At 38.2% G+C, this 12810-nt stretch overlaps 1 long non-coding RNA gene across 1 annotated transcript; it reads left to right on the forward strand.

Moving 5' to 3' along the window:
• The first annotated feature begins 11 nt into the window (after window positions 1-11).
• LOC123805584 lies at window positions 12-12794 on the forward strand. The gene is made up of 3 exons (XR_006783322.1): window positions 12-447; window positions 2053-2283; window positions 12492-12794. It is a non-coding gene; the product is annotated as an uncharacterized LOC123805584 (long non-coding RNA).
• Window positions 12795-12810: the final 16 nt, after the last annotated feature.

Here is a 12810-nt window from a genome sequence, read left to right on the forward strand (position 1 = left end):
TCCTAGGGTATGGGGTCTTGGTACCGAGGAGGCGAGGAATACACGAAACGAGCCAAATTGGGAAAAGACTAGGAGACACAGCTTTTTTTAGCTCAACCGCCCCCCTCCCAAGTGTCTCTCCCTTTCCTGCACCTGAATGTCCGTTCAGCGAGAATTTATCTTTGCATCTAACAACACCCACAAGTGAACTTGATGAATCGTTTTGAGAAACGTAATTAATTGAAATCTCATAAAAGCTGCTTTTTCCGTGGCCTTGTGGTAGAGTGGGTTGGGCGTCCTCCAGCAAAGCGAAAGATCGCGGAATCATTCCGGGTCAGGGCATACGCGTGGATTCGGGGCTCGTCCCGGATGGGGCGCAGCCCGGTGGAGGCGGGTGGATTCTTCTCTTTCACATAGGAGGTTTCCCTCCCTGTCTTTCTCCCTCCCTTCCCGTCTCTCTAAGAATAAGTAAGTAAAATCTTTCTTTTTTTTAGGCTGTTTCATTTTCTGGGTTTCCAGTCCTTCATTTGCACTGGCACACCCTCCAAACTTAAAATTAAGGTCCAGCCATCAACAAAGAATTCAGAGAACCCCAGACCGGATCATTTAGTTAAACTCTTGAGGTTTAGGCTGGGTGGCAGCACCCTAAAATTGTTCACCTCTGGTCTTTAGGTCTTTGCATGTGGCTGAAGGAAGAGGTGTTTCTTAAAGGTCTGAGGAATGAAAGAAGGAATCTATAATGTTCTGCCAAGAAACTGTCTAGTCTCTGCTCACCTACGTCCGATACTGGGGACCGTCTGTCTTTGAATAGTTCTCTCTTTAAAAAGCCCTTCCTAATACTGAGCGAACATATCTTCTTCTTTTGTCTTTCCACTAGTGGGATCAACATTTTATGTAGACAAATACTAATTAAGCCAGAGGTTAATGCAAAGGTATATGTATCAACCAAAGTGGAAGAATTAAGTATCAGTTAAGAGTAATTAAACAAAGGACAGACCTTTTATGCCTATAGAAAGCACTCCTAGATTTGCTATATTTCAAGGTGGGACTTTCCAAACGAAAGTGTATTAGGACATATTCCTCGAAGGCAGCAAATACTTCAAAGATTCACCCTCTTTGACCCAGTAATTACATGTCTGGGCATCTTTCCTATGGAAACAGTACAACATTTTGCACAAAAAAAAAATTTTAACTGCTGTTTCTTTGAAAATTATATCAAAAGAATGAAAACCACAAAAAATAAATTTCAGTGGGATTTTCACAGCATGTAAATTTTGAATACCAGATGAACTATCAGGCAAACTCGTAAATATTTAAATGACGTTCACACATCCTTCTACCCTACATCCTTCTGGGTGTAATCTATGACTTTAAAAAAAAAGAAACTTAAAACATACAAATTTTTTTAAAGATTATTTATTTATTTATTTTTAGAGAGGAAAGGGAGGAAGAAAGAGAGAGAGAGAGAGAAACATCAATGTGCGGTTGCTGGGGGCTGTGGCCTGCAACCCAGGTATGTGGCCTGACTGGGAATCGAACCTGCGACACTTTGGTTCGCAGCCCGTGCTCAATCCACTGAGCTACGCCAGCCAGGGCAAAACATACAAATTTTTAAAAAACAATATATCTAATACCCATATTCTTCCACCCCAAATTAACAACTGTTAATCTTGTATCATATTTACTTTTAACCCTTTTTAAAGGAAATAAAACATTACACATAAAATCTGAAGTCCCCTTTCCCTTCTTCCCCAGAAGCAACCACTATCATGATTTTAGTGTATATACTTCCAGTCTACTTTTTATATTTTTATGTACAATATATTGTGTTATGTGTGCTTTTAAATTCTTTTTACTTAAATAGCCATGATTCATTATTCTTGTTTTTCTCTCAGTTTTCTTTCCATATAATGTTTTTATGATCTACGATGATACAGAAAAATCAGATTCATTCCTTTTGACTACTGTATAATATTCTATCATATAAATATGTCTAATTTTGTTCATCGGTTAACTTTTTAGGTTGTTTCCAATTTATTTTTCACTTATCTATGTTTATATTCTAAAATCTAGGGCTTAGAGAAAATTTTGCATAAGAACACCAGGACCAAGAAAAGTACAAAAATATTCACAGGAGTAATGACCATCTGCAATATCTCAAAACTGGAAATATCTTAAATGCCCATTAAGAACAGATTAGAAAATAAATTGTCATGTTTTCATGTATCACAATACTCATGCGTCAGTATGATGAACCTCAGAGATTCATGTTTAAAAAGAGAATATGAGATCAGAGAAAAAGAGGTAAGTTAAAGGGGGATATAAGATTCCATTTATATGAAGTTCAATTTAGGCAAAAATATATTGTTTAGTGATACACACATATTAGTGGTAAAACTATTTGAAAAAGCAAGAGAAGGATTAACTCGAATGTTCAGGATAGTTACCTCTGGGGGAGGAAGGCGAGGAGGAAGGACATAGAGAAGTCCTCTAGGAGATTAATAATATTCTATTTCTAAGCTGTGTGGTGGGTACATGGATATAAATATTATTATTATTATTATTATCCTCATCTGAAGACCTTTACCCCTTGTTTTTTCGAGAGCGAGGAAGGGGGAGGGAGAGAGAGAGAAAGAAGGAGAAAAAGAGGAAAAGAGAGAGAGAAACATTGATTAGTTGCCCTCTGCATGTGCCTCTGCATGAGCCCCAACTGGGGATCGAACCCACTACCTAATTCTGTTCTCTGAATTGGAATAGAACTCGCAAGCTTTTAGTGCATTAGATGACACTCCAACCAACTGAGACACACTGGCCAAGGCTAAATTTTTTTATTTTTAACTTTATAGATGCATTTCACACACTTTTGGATTTGTTATATATTTTATGCAGTAATACAATTTTTGGCTAAATTAAAATTGTAACTTTTTATTGTGGTAAAAACATATAACAATTTTAGCATCTCAACCATTTTTAATTTATAGTTAAATAGATTCATCATTGTGCAGCATAGCTCTAGAATTTTTTATCTTGCAAAATTGAAACTCTATAACCATTAAATACTAATTCCTTTTCTCTCCTTCACCCAGCCCTTGAAAACAACTTTCTAAACTTTCTGTTTTTATGATTTTGACCACTTCAGATACTTCATATGAATGGAATGATCTGTCCTTTTGCGAATGCTTTATTTCTCTTAGCATAGTGTCCTTAAAATTTATCCATTTTTGATAAGGTTTCCTTCCATTTTAAGGTTGTATAATATTCCACCATAAAATGTATATGCTAATTTTTTACCCACCTTTCAGTTGTCTATTTGGGTTGCTTCTACCTCTTACCTACTGAGAATAATACTGCAGCAAGCATAGGTGTGCAAATACCTCCTCAAGATCCTGTTTTGAATTCTTTTGGATATCTACCCAGAGGTGGGATTAGTGGATCATATGGTAATACTATTTTTCATTTTTTTGAGAAACTCATACTGTTTTCCTAGTGGCTGTACCATTTTTACGTTCCCATACTGTTTAAGGGTTTTAATTTCTCCACATCCTTGCCAACACTTCTTGTTTTCTGGGGTATTTTTTGTTTGTTTGTTTTTGAACCTGGACATCCTAATAAGTATGAGATATTATCTCACATGATTAGTGATGTTGAGCATCTGTTCATATGCTTGTTGGCCATTTATATATCTCTTTAGAGAATTGTCTATTCAAGTTCTTTGCGCACTTTTAAATTGGGTTATTTAGGGTTTTTTATTGTTTTTATTGAGTTACAGAAGTTCCTTACATAGTCTACATATTAATCCCTTAATCAGATGTGCTTTGCAAATATTTTCTCCCACCCAGTAGGTTATCTTTCCACCCTGTGTATTGTTTCCTTTGATGTGCAAAAGTTTTTAAGTTTTTAAAGTATTTTTGCTTTTGTTGCCTGTGATTTGGTGTCATATCAAGGAAAATCATTGCCAGAATGAATGTCCTGAAGCTGTTTCCCTATGTTTTCTTCTAGGAATTTTATAGTTTAAGGTCTTCAATTTAGGTGTTCAATCCATTTTGAGTTAGTTTTTGTATATGGTGTAAGCAAGGTAAGGGTCCAACTGCATTCTTTTGTATGTAGATGTACACTTTTCCCAACGTCATTTGTTGAAGAGACTGTCCTTGTCCCACAGTGTAAGCTCATTGGCCATATACTCAAGGGTTTACTTTCTGGGCTCTGTATTCTGTCCCATCGTTCTGTATATCTGTCTACCTGACAGGACCATGCCATCTTGATTACTGTTATTTTGTAGTATGTTTTGAAGTCAGGAGGTGTGAGGTCCTTCTTTTTCAAGATTGTTTTGGCTGTTCAGGGTTACCAATACATTTGAAAAAAGAAAAATAATGTTTCATTTTAAGGTGCATTTCTATGATGATTAGACAGGTTCTGAGAATTCTTTCAAAGTTTATTGGTCATCTGGATTTTCTCTTTAGCAAAATGCAAGGGTTTGTCCTTGGCCCACTTTACTTTTGGACTATCTCTCCCTTATTCATTGACTAGTAGAAACCTTTTATATTCTGATACTAATTCTTTGTTATTTATGTGGCAGATATCTTTTCCAAGTGTGTTACTTGCCTTTGAACATTATTTTTGGAGGATTTATTTTTAAATACAGAAATTTAAATTACTGAGTTAGTTCAATCTACCAATCTTTTTCTTTATGGCCTGTGCTTTTCATATTATTTAAGAATTTTTTTTTAATTCTGAGGTCATAAAGACAGGATCCTATCTTTTCTTCCCAAGTTTCGTGTTTAAGTCTTTGATCCATTTGGATTTTATTTTTGAGTGTGAGGAATGTTACACACAAGAACTGACCCAACACCATTAATAAATAATTCTTCCTTTCCCCACCAATATTTAATGCCTTGTCTAATATACATCATGTTCTCAAAAATACCATGGCCTATTTCTTTTTAAAATTTTTAAAATTTATTTTTTTCAAGCTTTATTCCAATATTATTGACACATAAAACATGTATGTTTAAGGTGTACATTGTGATGATTTGATACACATGTATAATGCAAACTACTTACAACAATAAGGTCAATTAACAGTCAAGGTCTATTTCTAAACTCTATTTTGTTCCACAGATCTCTTTGACAATTACTTTATTACATGAATAACTATGGCTTTGTAATATTCTTTCATATCTGGTAGGGTGTGTCACCCATTTTTGTTTTTAAAAAGCTAGCAAATATTTATTGTTATTTATTTATTATTAAATAAATACACCTCTATTCTCACTCATGATTTTAAAATCACCATGTTATATTCCCTGAAAACTCTCATTAGGGTATTGGTTAAAATTACACTGAGTTATAGACTAATATAGGAAGAATTGATATATTTAAAATGCTGAGCCTTCTCATACATGAACATGGTATATATTTCTCCATTTATTCTAATTTTCTTTTTATAGCCCTGTTAAAGCATTATAATTTTCTCCATAAAATTCTTGTATATTTTTATTAGTTTGTCTCTCGGTATTTATAGTTTCTGTTATAAAAACTATCTTATATTTTACTACCTTTTCTATTTGGTTAATTAGAATGTTGCTCTTCTATCCTGCAACCCTTGCTAAGCTCTCTAATTACTTCTAACAGTTTTTTACTTGATTCTGTCGGATTTCCCCCATCCTTGGCAATCCTTGCCTGTTTGCCATTACCAAACTTTGATTTTTGCTAATCTACTAGGGGAAATGTTTCATTATTGTTTTGCCTTTCTCTGATTTTAGTGAAGTTAAGTATCTTCCAGTTTCCTCTTCTGTAGATTAACTGACTGTTTATCTTTTACCTATTTTTTGTTTTGGGTCATCTTTTTTACTGGGTGATTTGTAGGAATTCCACACATATTGTCAACACTAATGAAATTTGCTGTTCTTAAGTCGTCAGATTTATCCATTTTTCCCTGTTGTGAACAGTGTTTTTGTGCTATGTCCAGCAGATCTTGCTCACGCATTACAAAATCTTTCTGTTCTCCCCTTCAATTAAATTACCCTATGAGTACGCCAGTGACTTCCGTGTGGCAACACCCAATAATACCAATTTTTAACTCAATGTATGAGCAGCACTTGACACAGTTGTGTTTTCTGTCCTTTCAATTAACACCCTCTTCCTCTAGCTCCCAGGACACCATACATCTTAATTTTTCTCTTATTTCTCTGGCTTCACTTTATCAACTTTGTCTGATGTCTCCTCTTTTTCTCCTTAGCCTGAAAATGTGAAATTTCCTCAAGACTTGCCCTGGGTCCTCTTCTCTTTACTATCTGTTCTTTTTCCTTAGGTGATATATCGATTCCTTTGGCCTTAATTATCATGTATATACTGATGACTCCAATATTTATTACTCTAGTCCAAACTCTTTTCAGCTCAAATTACACATCTACTTACCTTCACCAGGATATCTCAGAAACACCTCAAATTAAGTATATCTAAAAATAAAACTCTTTTTTTACCTTGAGAAAATTAAAAATATTTTCAAAGAATAATATAAGAAATACCCATATTTCTACCACTATAACATTTTATTGTATTTGCTTCAGGTCTTTATTTCCTGATGTATACAGGTAAGATACACATGTATAAGCAACATTTATATATATTCTTCTTAAAAAATATGTAAATAAAACAGTACAGAGCTCAAACTCCTTTTGACCTCAACCCTCATTCCCAGTCTCTTTCCTCCCCCCCAGAGGCAACCTTGACCCTAAATTCCATATGTATACTAATGTCCATTTTAATATACTCATATTAATAGAGGACTTCATTAGCAACATAAAACAAGATTTTTTTGTGCATGGTTTTAAAACTCTACACATTCTGTATATATCATTTCCTTAAGTCCATGTTCAAGAGTTTCTCTAAGGTCTGTATTTAAGGTTAGAACTGCCAAGTTTCAGATTATATAAATTTTCTTTTTCTTTTTACCAGGTTTAATTCACTTTATTTTCCTTGTATAAAACTATGGAGTGGTTCAGCTGGAGCCTGGGTCCTCTGCAGAGAAACTCTGGGGGACGGTGGTCTTTACAAGACAGTCAGTGAGTTCCTGACGGGGAGCACAGTCCCTTCCCAGAGGTGGGGGTGAGAGAGCTGTAGGCCTTAGCGACGGCATGGAAGGCGACCTTGGTGAAGTTGCCTCAGGTGGGAGTGCAGCCCCTGGCTGAAGCGTAGCAGTCGCCAGTACCAGCCATCAGCAGCAGCTCTTGGGGCACAGGGGCTGAGACGATGCCGGTGCCCCAGATGCAGGGATAAGGCGCACCAGCACAGAGCCACAGCGCCCGCCCGGTCACCTTGCAAGGGAGGTGTGGGGCTTTGTGGATCTTGTTCCCTAAGTAGCCTCCCCGCACAGGGACAAGGGAGAGCATGGCCAGGATGATGGCCCCGCAGATGGCAGTGGCTGCTTCCTTTGAGCCCTTGACACCCAGACCAACGTGTCCATTGTCGTCAACACTGGCGAAAAATGCCGTGAACCAGGTCCTCCAGCCCGCATGTGCCTGCTTTTGCAAGGGCATAATCTTCAAAACCTCGTCCTTAAGGGACTCCCCAAGAAAAGAGATCTCAGATTCCTTGATGGGCAGAGAAAAGAGATCTCCTCCAGGAACTTGATTTTCATGTCCTTGACCAGGCAGCCCAACTCGGTGACGGGGATCCATGCCTTGTTCTCCGAGAGCTCCACGGCCTCAACCCGACCCCGACACCGACCCCCGGCCGTGACCTCGGCTGGATGCCCCTGACAAATCCTCCGTGGAAGCCACCGCAGCCTCCCATTCCAGGGCCCGCGGGGCCTCCAGGTCCTCCTACAGCACCTGTGCCACCCAGCATTTGTTTTTTCCTGGAGAAAAAAGCGAATATATACATTTTCAATTTTACAAGATAATGTCAAATGCCTCCATAAAGACACTGATTCAATTTCCTTTCTATCCACAATTTATGTGAAAGGAGCCATATTTCCTATTGTCAGAATTTAGTCTTTGTCTGGTGGTGAAAAACGGGATCTCAATGTTGCGTTAATTTGCATATCCCTATTATCCGGTGAAAACGCGTACCTCTTTCCGCAGTTATTTGCCATTTGAGTTTCCTTCTGTTTGATCACCTAGTCACATACTTTGCTTGTTTTCTTCAGGGTTGTGTTTTTCTAAATGATTTGTAGGAATTTTTTATGTGAGGTAATATAAACCTTTTGTCTGTTATATATGTTACAAAATACTCCCCCTGCAATCTGTTTTTTTTTTTGTCTTTTATTTTTATTTATAAGGTCTTTTAGTACACAGAAGTTAAAAGTTCTGATGTGGTAAAATATATCAGTCTAATCTTTTTCTTTACAGTTTGTTTTATGTCTTTTAAAAAATCTTTTCAAAGCAAGGCCCTAAGTTTTCTTTTACAAATTTTACAGTTTCTAAAACAAAGCTCTTAATGCCATCTTTACGTCCCTCACTTGCATGTCCTGCATTTCCCACCACAGTAAACAATGCCACCATCCATCCAGGTGCAACACCTGAAACATAGGGATCATCTGTGATTCTTTGCTTACCCTCAAGCCCTATATCTAGTCCATTTCCAACTACTGTCCATTCCAACCCCTAATCCATCTGCTTCTACGTCACACTGCCACCCCTTTATAATCTTTTTAATTAAAGCTTTTATTTATTTATTTTTAGAGAGAGGGTAAAGGAGAAGGGAGGAGAGGGAGAGAAACATCAGTGTATGGTTGCCTCTTACATGCCCCCTACTGGGGACCTCGCCCACAACCCAGGCATGTGCCCTGACTGGGAATTGAACCAGTGATTTTTTGGTTCGCAGGCCCGTGTTCAATCCACTGAGCTACACCAGCCAGGTCAAACTCTGTAATCTTGCACCCAGGCAGTTCTCCACAGAGTAACTGGAGTAACTTTTTGAAAATACATTTAGTGTCACAGGTTCGATTCCCAGTCAGGGTACATGCCTGGGTTGCAGGCCATGACTCCCAGTAACCGCACATTGATGTTTCTCTTTCTCTCTCTTTCTCCCTCCCTTCCCTCTCTAAAAAAAAATAATAAAAATAAAATAAATAAAAATAAAATCTTAAAAAAAAAGAAAATACATTTCAACACCCAAGTAGATAAGATGAGAAATTTAATAGAAAAAGTGGCAAAGACCATAAACAGTTGTCAGAAGAGAAAGTAGCAATGGTTGTTAAACATAAAGAAAGACTCTAATATCTCTCAAAAGAGAAATGCAAATGAATATTACTCTGAGATATCATTGGCAAAGATCTAAAATACTAATGACACACTATGTTGGCAAGTTTGTGGGGAAATGGGCACCATACCTTGCCTTGGATCATAAACTGGTGCAACTTCTATGACTAATTTGACAACATCTGCCAAAATTATAAATGTACATAGCCTCCAACTTGAAAATACCACTTCTAGAAATTTAACCCCATCCTAGCACATGTGTAGAAATGAAACATTGACATTAGTTGCAGTTTATTACTGGTAAACATACCGGAAAAACCCAAGTGTCCATTAAGAGGACACTCGTTACATAAATTATGGTCTGTCTAAACACAGATGCTGTAACAGACAGACTGTAAGATGGCCTCCCGCTTGTCTCTGCCTACAGGCACTCAGCCCTAGGGTAATCCCCTCCCCTTCAGTGTGGGTGGGACAGGAGACTTCCTTCTAACCTATAAACTGTGGCAGAGGTGACAGGATGTGACTTCCATGGTAACATTACATAAGATAATAAGTCTGTCTTGTTAGTCCACTCTGTCCCTGGCTGACTTGAATGAAGCCAGCTGCTAAGTTATGAGTTACTCCATGGAGAGGCCCATGTGGCAAAGAGCTCAGGGTGACCTCTGTCCAACAGTCAGCAGGAAACCGAAGCCCTCAAACCTACAGCCCATAAAGAACCAAATTCTGCCAATAGTCATGTGAGTGTGAAACAGATCCTTCCCCCAGTGGAACCTTGAGATGAGAACACTTGGATTGCAGCCTGTGAGAGACCCTGAGGCTGTGGACCGGAGAAGCTGTGCCTGGCCTCCCGACCTACAGAAGTTGTGAGATAATAAATGTGTTGTTTTCAGTCACTGGGTTTGTTGCCCAGCAATAGACAGTTATATAGATACTATGCAGCTGTTAAAAGAATGGTGTGGTTTTACATGTACTGGTGATAGAATGTACTCCCAAATCATACACTAAAAAAAAAAAAAAAGTAAGGTTATAACAGTATGTATTAATTGTGTGTATGTAAGCACTTGTCTATGCATAGAATATCTCCAGAATCCCTGGCATAATACACAAGATAATAATGTAATGGTTGCCTCTTAGTGTAGGAGACCGTTCTGTGTGGCGTGGGCTCAGCTCCCACTTGGAGATGCACAGGACCCACGCCTACAGATAGGTTCTCCCGTGGGGAATCAGGCCTGCAATGTGCCTAGGCTGCTTTGAGCCTTGCTCTTGCTAAAAAACTCCCTCACCCTGAATTGAGGACATTTACTGCAAAATTACTTCCTAAAATCCATGCTAAACCTTCCAAGGATGAATGTAACTGGTTCAACCACTTTTCCCTTTTTATTGCAAATACTTTTCTTCTGTGATGTGATTAGCAGCATCGGCTCCTTTGTTTCTGTAAAAGGTAACCACCTAAAGCGAACCTGTGCATAGTAAATGAGGACCATCATGTAATGTGCCCAGAGATGGAAATAAAGGCCTGTCATGGCAGAGGCCATGGCTTTTGCTCCCCTTGAGAGAAAAGCCATGCTGCCCCTTTTCCTCCACCAGACTTGGTAGTCCATGTGAATGTTTCATTTCATCCATAATGACTCAGACACTGCGGGCCAGTGTCTGCATCATTTTAGTAAGGGAACTGGGTTGCTGGGGACCTGTTAAATTTCGCTCCATGTACATGGAAATGTGACTCAGAACATTTTAAACACTTTGGTTTCTATTTGACTTAAAATTTAATTTCTTACAAGGACTAAAAGACCCTGCATAACATAATAGGCCCTGACTTTCTCCAGCTTCAACCTACTTCACTCTTTGTGGCTCTTATGGCCCGCTAGCCACTAGAACGTAAATTCCTTGATGGCAGGAATGTTTTTCTTGTTTACCTTTTAATCTCCTGCACTTAGCACAGTGCATAACACAGTAGGAATCAGTGATTTTTTTTTAAAGCAATGGTAAATGAATTTGATTTTCAAAGTTTTAGGAAGGATTAAGAGGCAATGCCTAGCCCAGTACTTGGCACACAGCAGGCAGTCAACAGAAAGAATTACAATATAGGGTTTTCCCTTTGTACATCACCTCATGGGCTGCCATACAAATGGGAGCAGAAGCTCATTATGTATCCCTACAGAGACCAACCAGTAAAAGTCAGAGGAAGTAAAATACTAATTAAGCATTAAATGCCTTATGAAAAAGCCGCACTTATTGGGGTGTGAATGCTGCATTGTAAGGTGGTGAACACCACCTCACTGCCTGATCAGCTGTCTGTTCTCTGCCAGGAAAACTATAAAAAATAAATCTGCCCTGAGTGCTCTTCTGAGAGCCTTTCTGAAGTTTTAGGTTCCATGATTCTGGACATAAGTATACCATGGGTCCTGTCCTTTCTATAGTTGTTTTTATATATACAAGCATATTGTTTTTATTTCTGACTTCTGAGAGTGAAAAAAATTAGTGCATTTATATATATCGCTTTCCTGTGAGAAACTAATGGCTGTATTGACTGAAGTTTTTGAGGTGTATAAAATTGTCTAATTTCAGCTGTCATTAGCACAGAAGTCCATTTCTTTGGAGCACAAAAGGGGATATATGGGTCAAAAGATTTTTTTTTAAACCACAATCGTGCTGGAAATGTAATTTCATCAAATCACTGAAGAGCACAGCATCTTTTTCAAAGGCCATGTTCTGTTCTCCCACTAACCGCAGACAGAAGCTGCACGGGCTGTGCCTAGGGGCCAGTGCTCTCTGATACTGAAGTGCTCCCTTCCAGTGCTAGTTCCCAGGTGGAAGTCAGTAAGAGGGGGCCTGTATCAGTGCTGGGCTGGAGAAACAGCTCATCTTCCCAGGAGTTTCCTTCTCATTCTGGCTCCCTCCATCCCTTTGCCTGGGGAAAGGTACAGGGACCAAGAATACCAAGGCCCTCCTACTTTTCTCTTGTGAGATTTTGGCACACTGGATACAAACTAGATACAAACTAGAGAGCAGGGCCCTTGCTCAGTTGGTTTGAGTGTCCTATACACAAAAAGTTTGTGGGTTTGATACCTAGTTGGGGTGCATACAGGAGGTAACTGATTGATGTTTCCCTCTCTAAAATCAATAAACATATCCTTGAGTGTGGATTTAAATGTATATAAATGTGTATGTGCATAAAAAATATATATTTATATCTATAAATATATATATATATATATATAAAGCAAGTAAAGAATGAGTTTACAGGTCTATTTGTTTAAACTTTGATAGTAAGCTTGGCTTGTTCTTCTTGACTTTGCTTAACTCTAGATTTCAAAACGTTTTGAAACAACACTCTATTTAGTAATTGCTGGAACCTAGCAATATGTTGCTGAAAACCACCCACATCTCCCCAAAGTTTTAAACACATGAATACAAAATATAGTGTTTTCGGAGAGTCCTAGGTTGCAGGAAGAAGTCTGAGTTCTAATCTGTGTTGGCACCAACTTTTAAATCAAACAAAAACTTATTATGAAACCTAATATATCAAATGGAGCAAAGCATATTTGCTTTGAGGAAAGATGGGACTGGGTCCAGAACTCTAAGGCAACTCTCAAGAAACTCAGGGCTCTGCAGAACATTCTGGAAA

Source organism: Phyllostomus hastatus, unplaced genomic scaffold (assembly GCF_019186645.2).
Source record: "Phyllostomus hastatus isolate PE091 unplaced genomic scaffold, TTU_PhHast_1.1 phas_scaffold_317, whole genome shotgun sequence".
In the NCBI taxonomy this organism is placed as follows: Eukaryota; Metazoa; Chordata; class Mammalia; order Chiroptera; family Phyllostomidae; genus Phyllostomus; species Phyllostomus hastatus.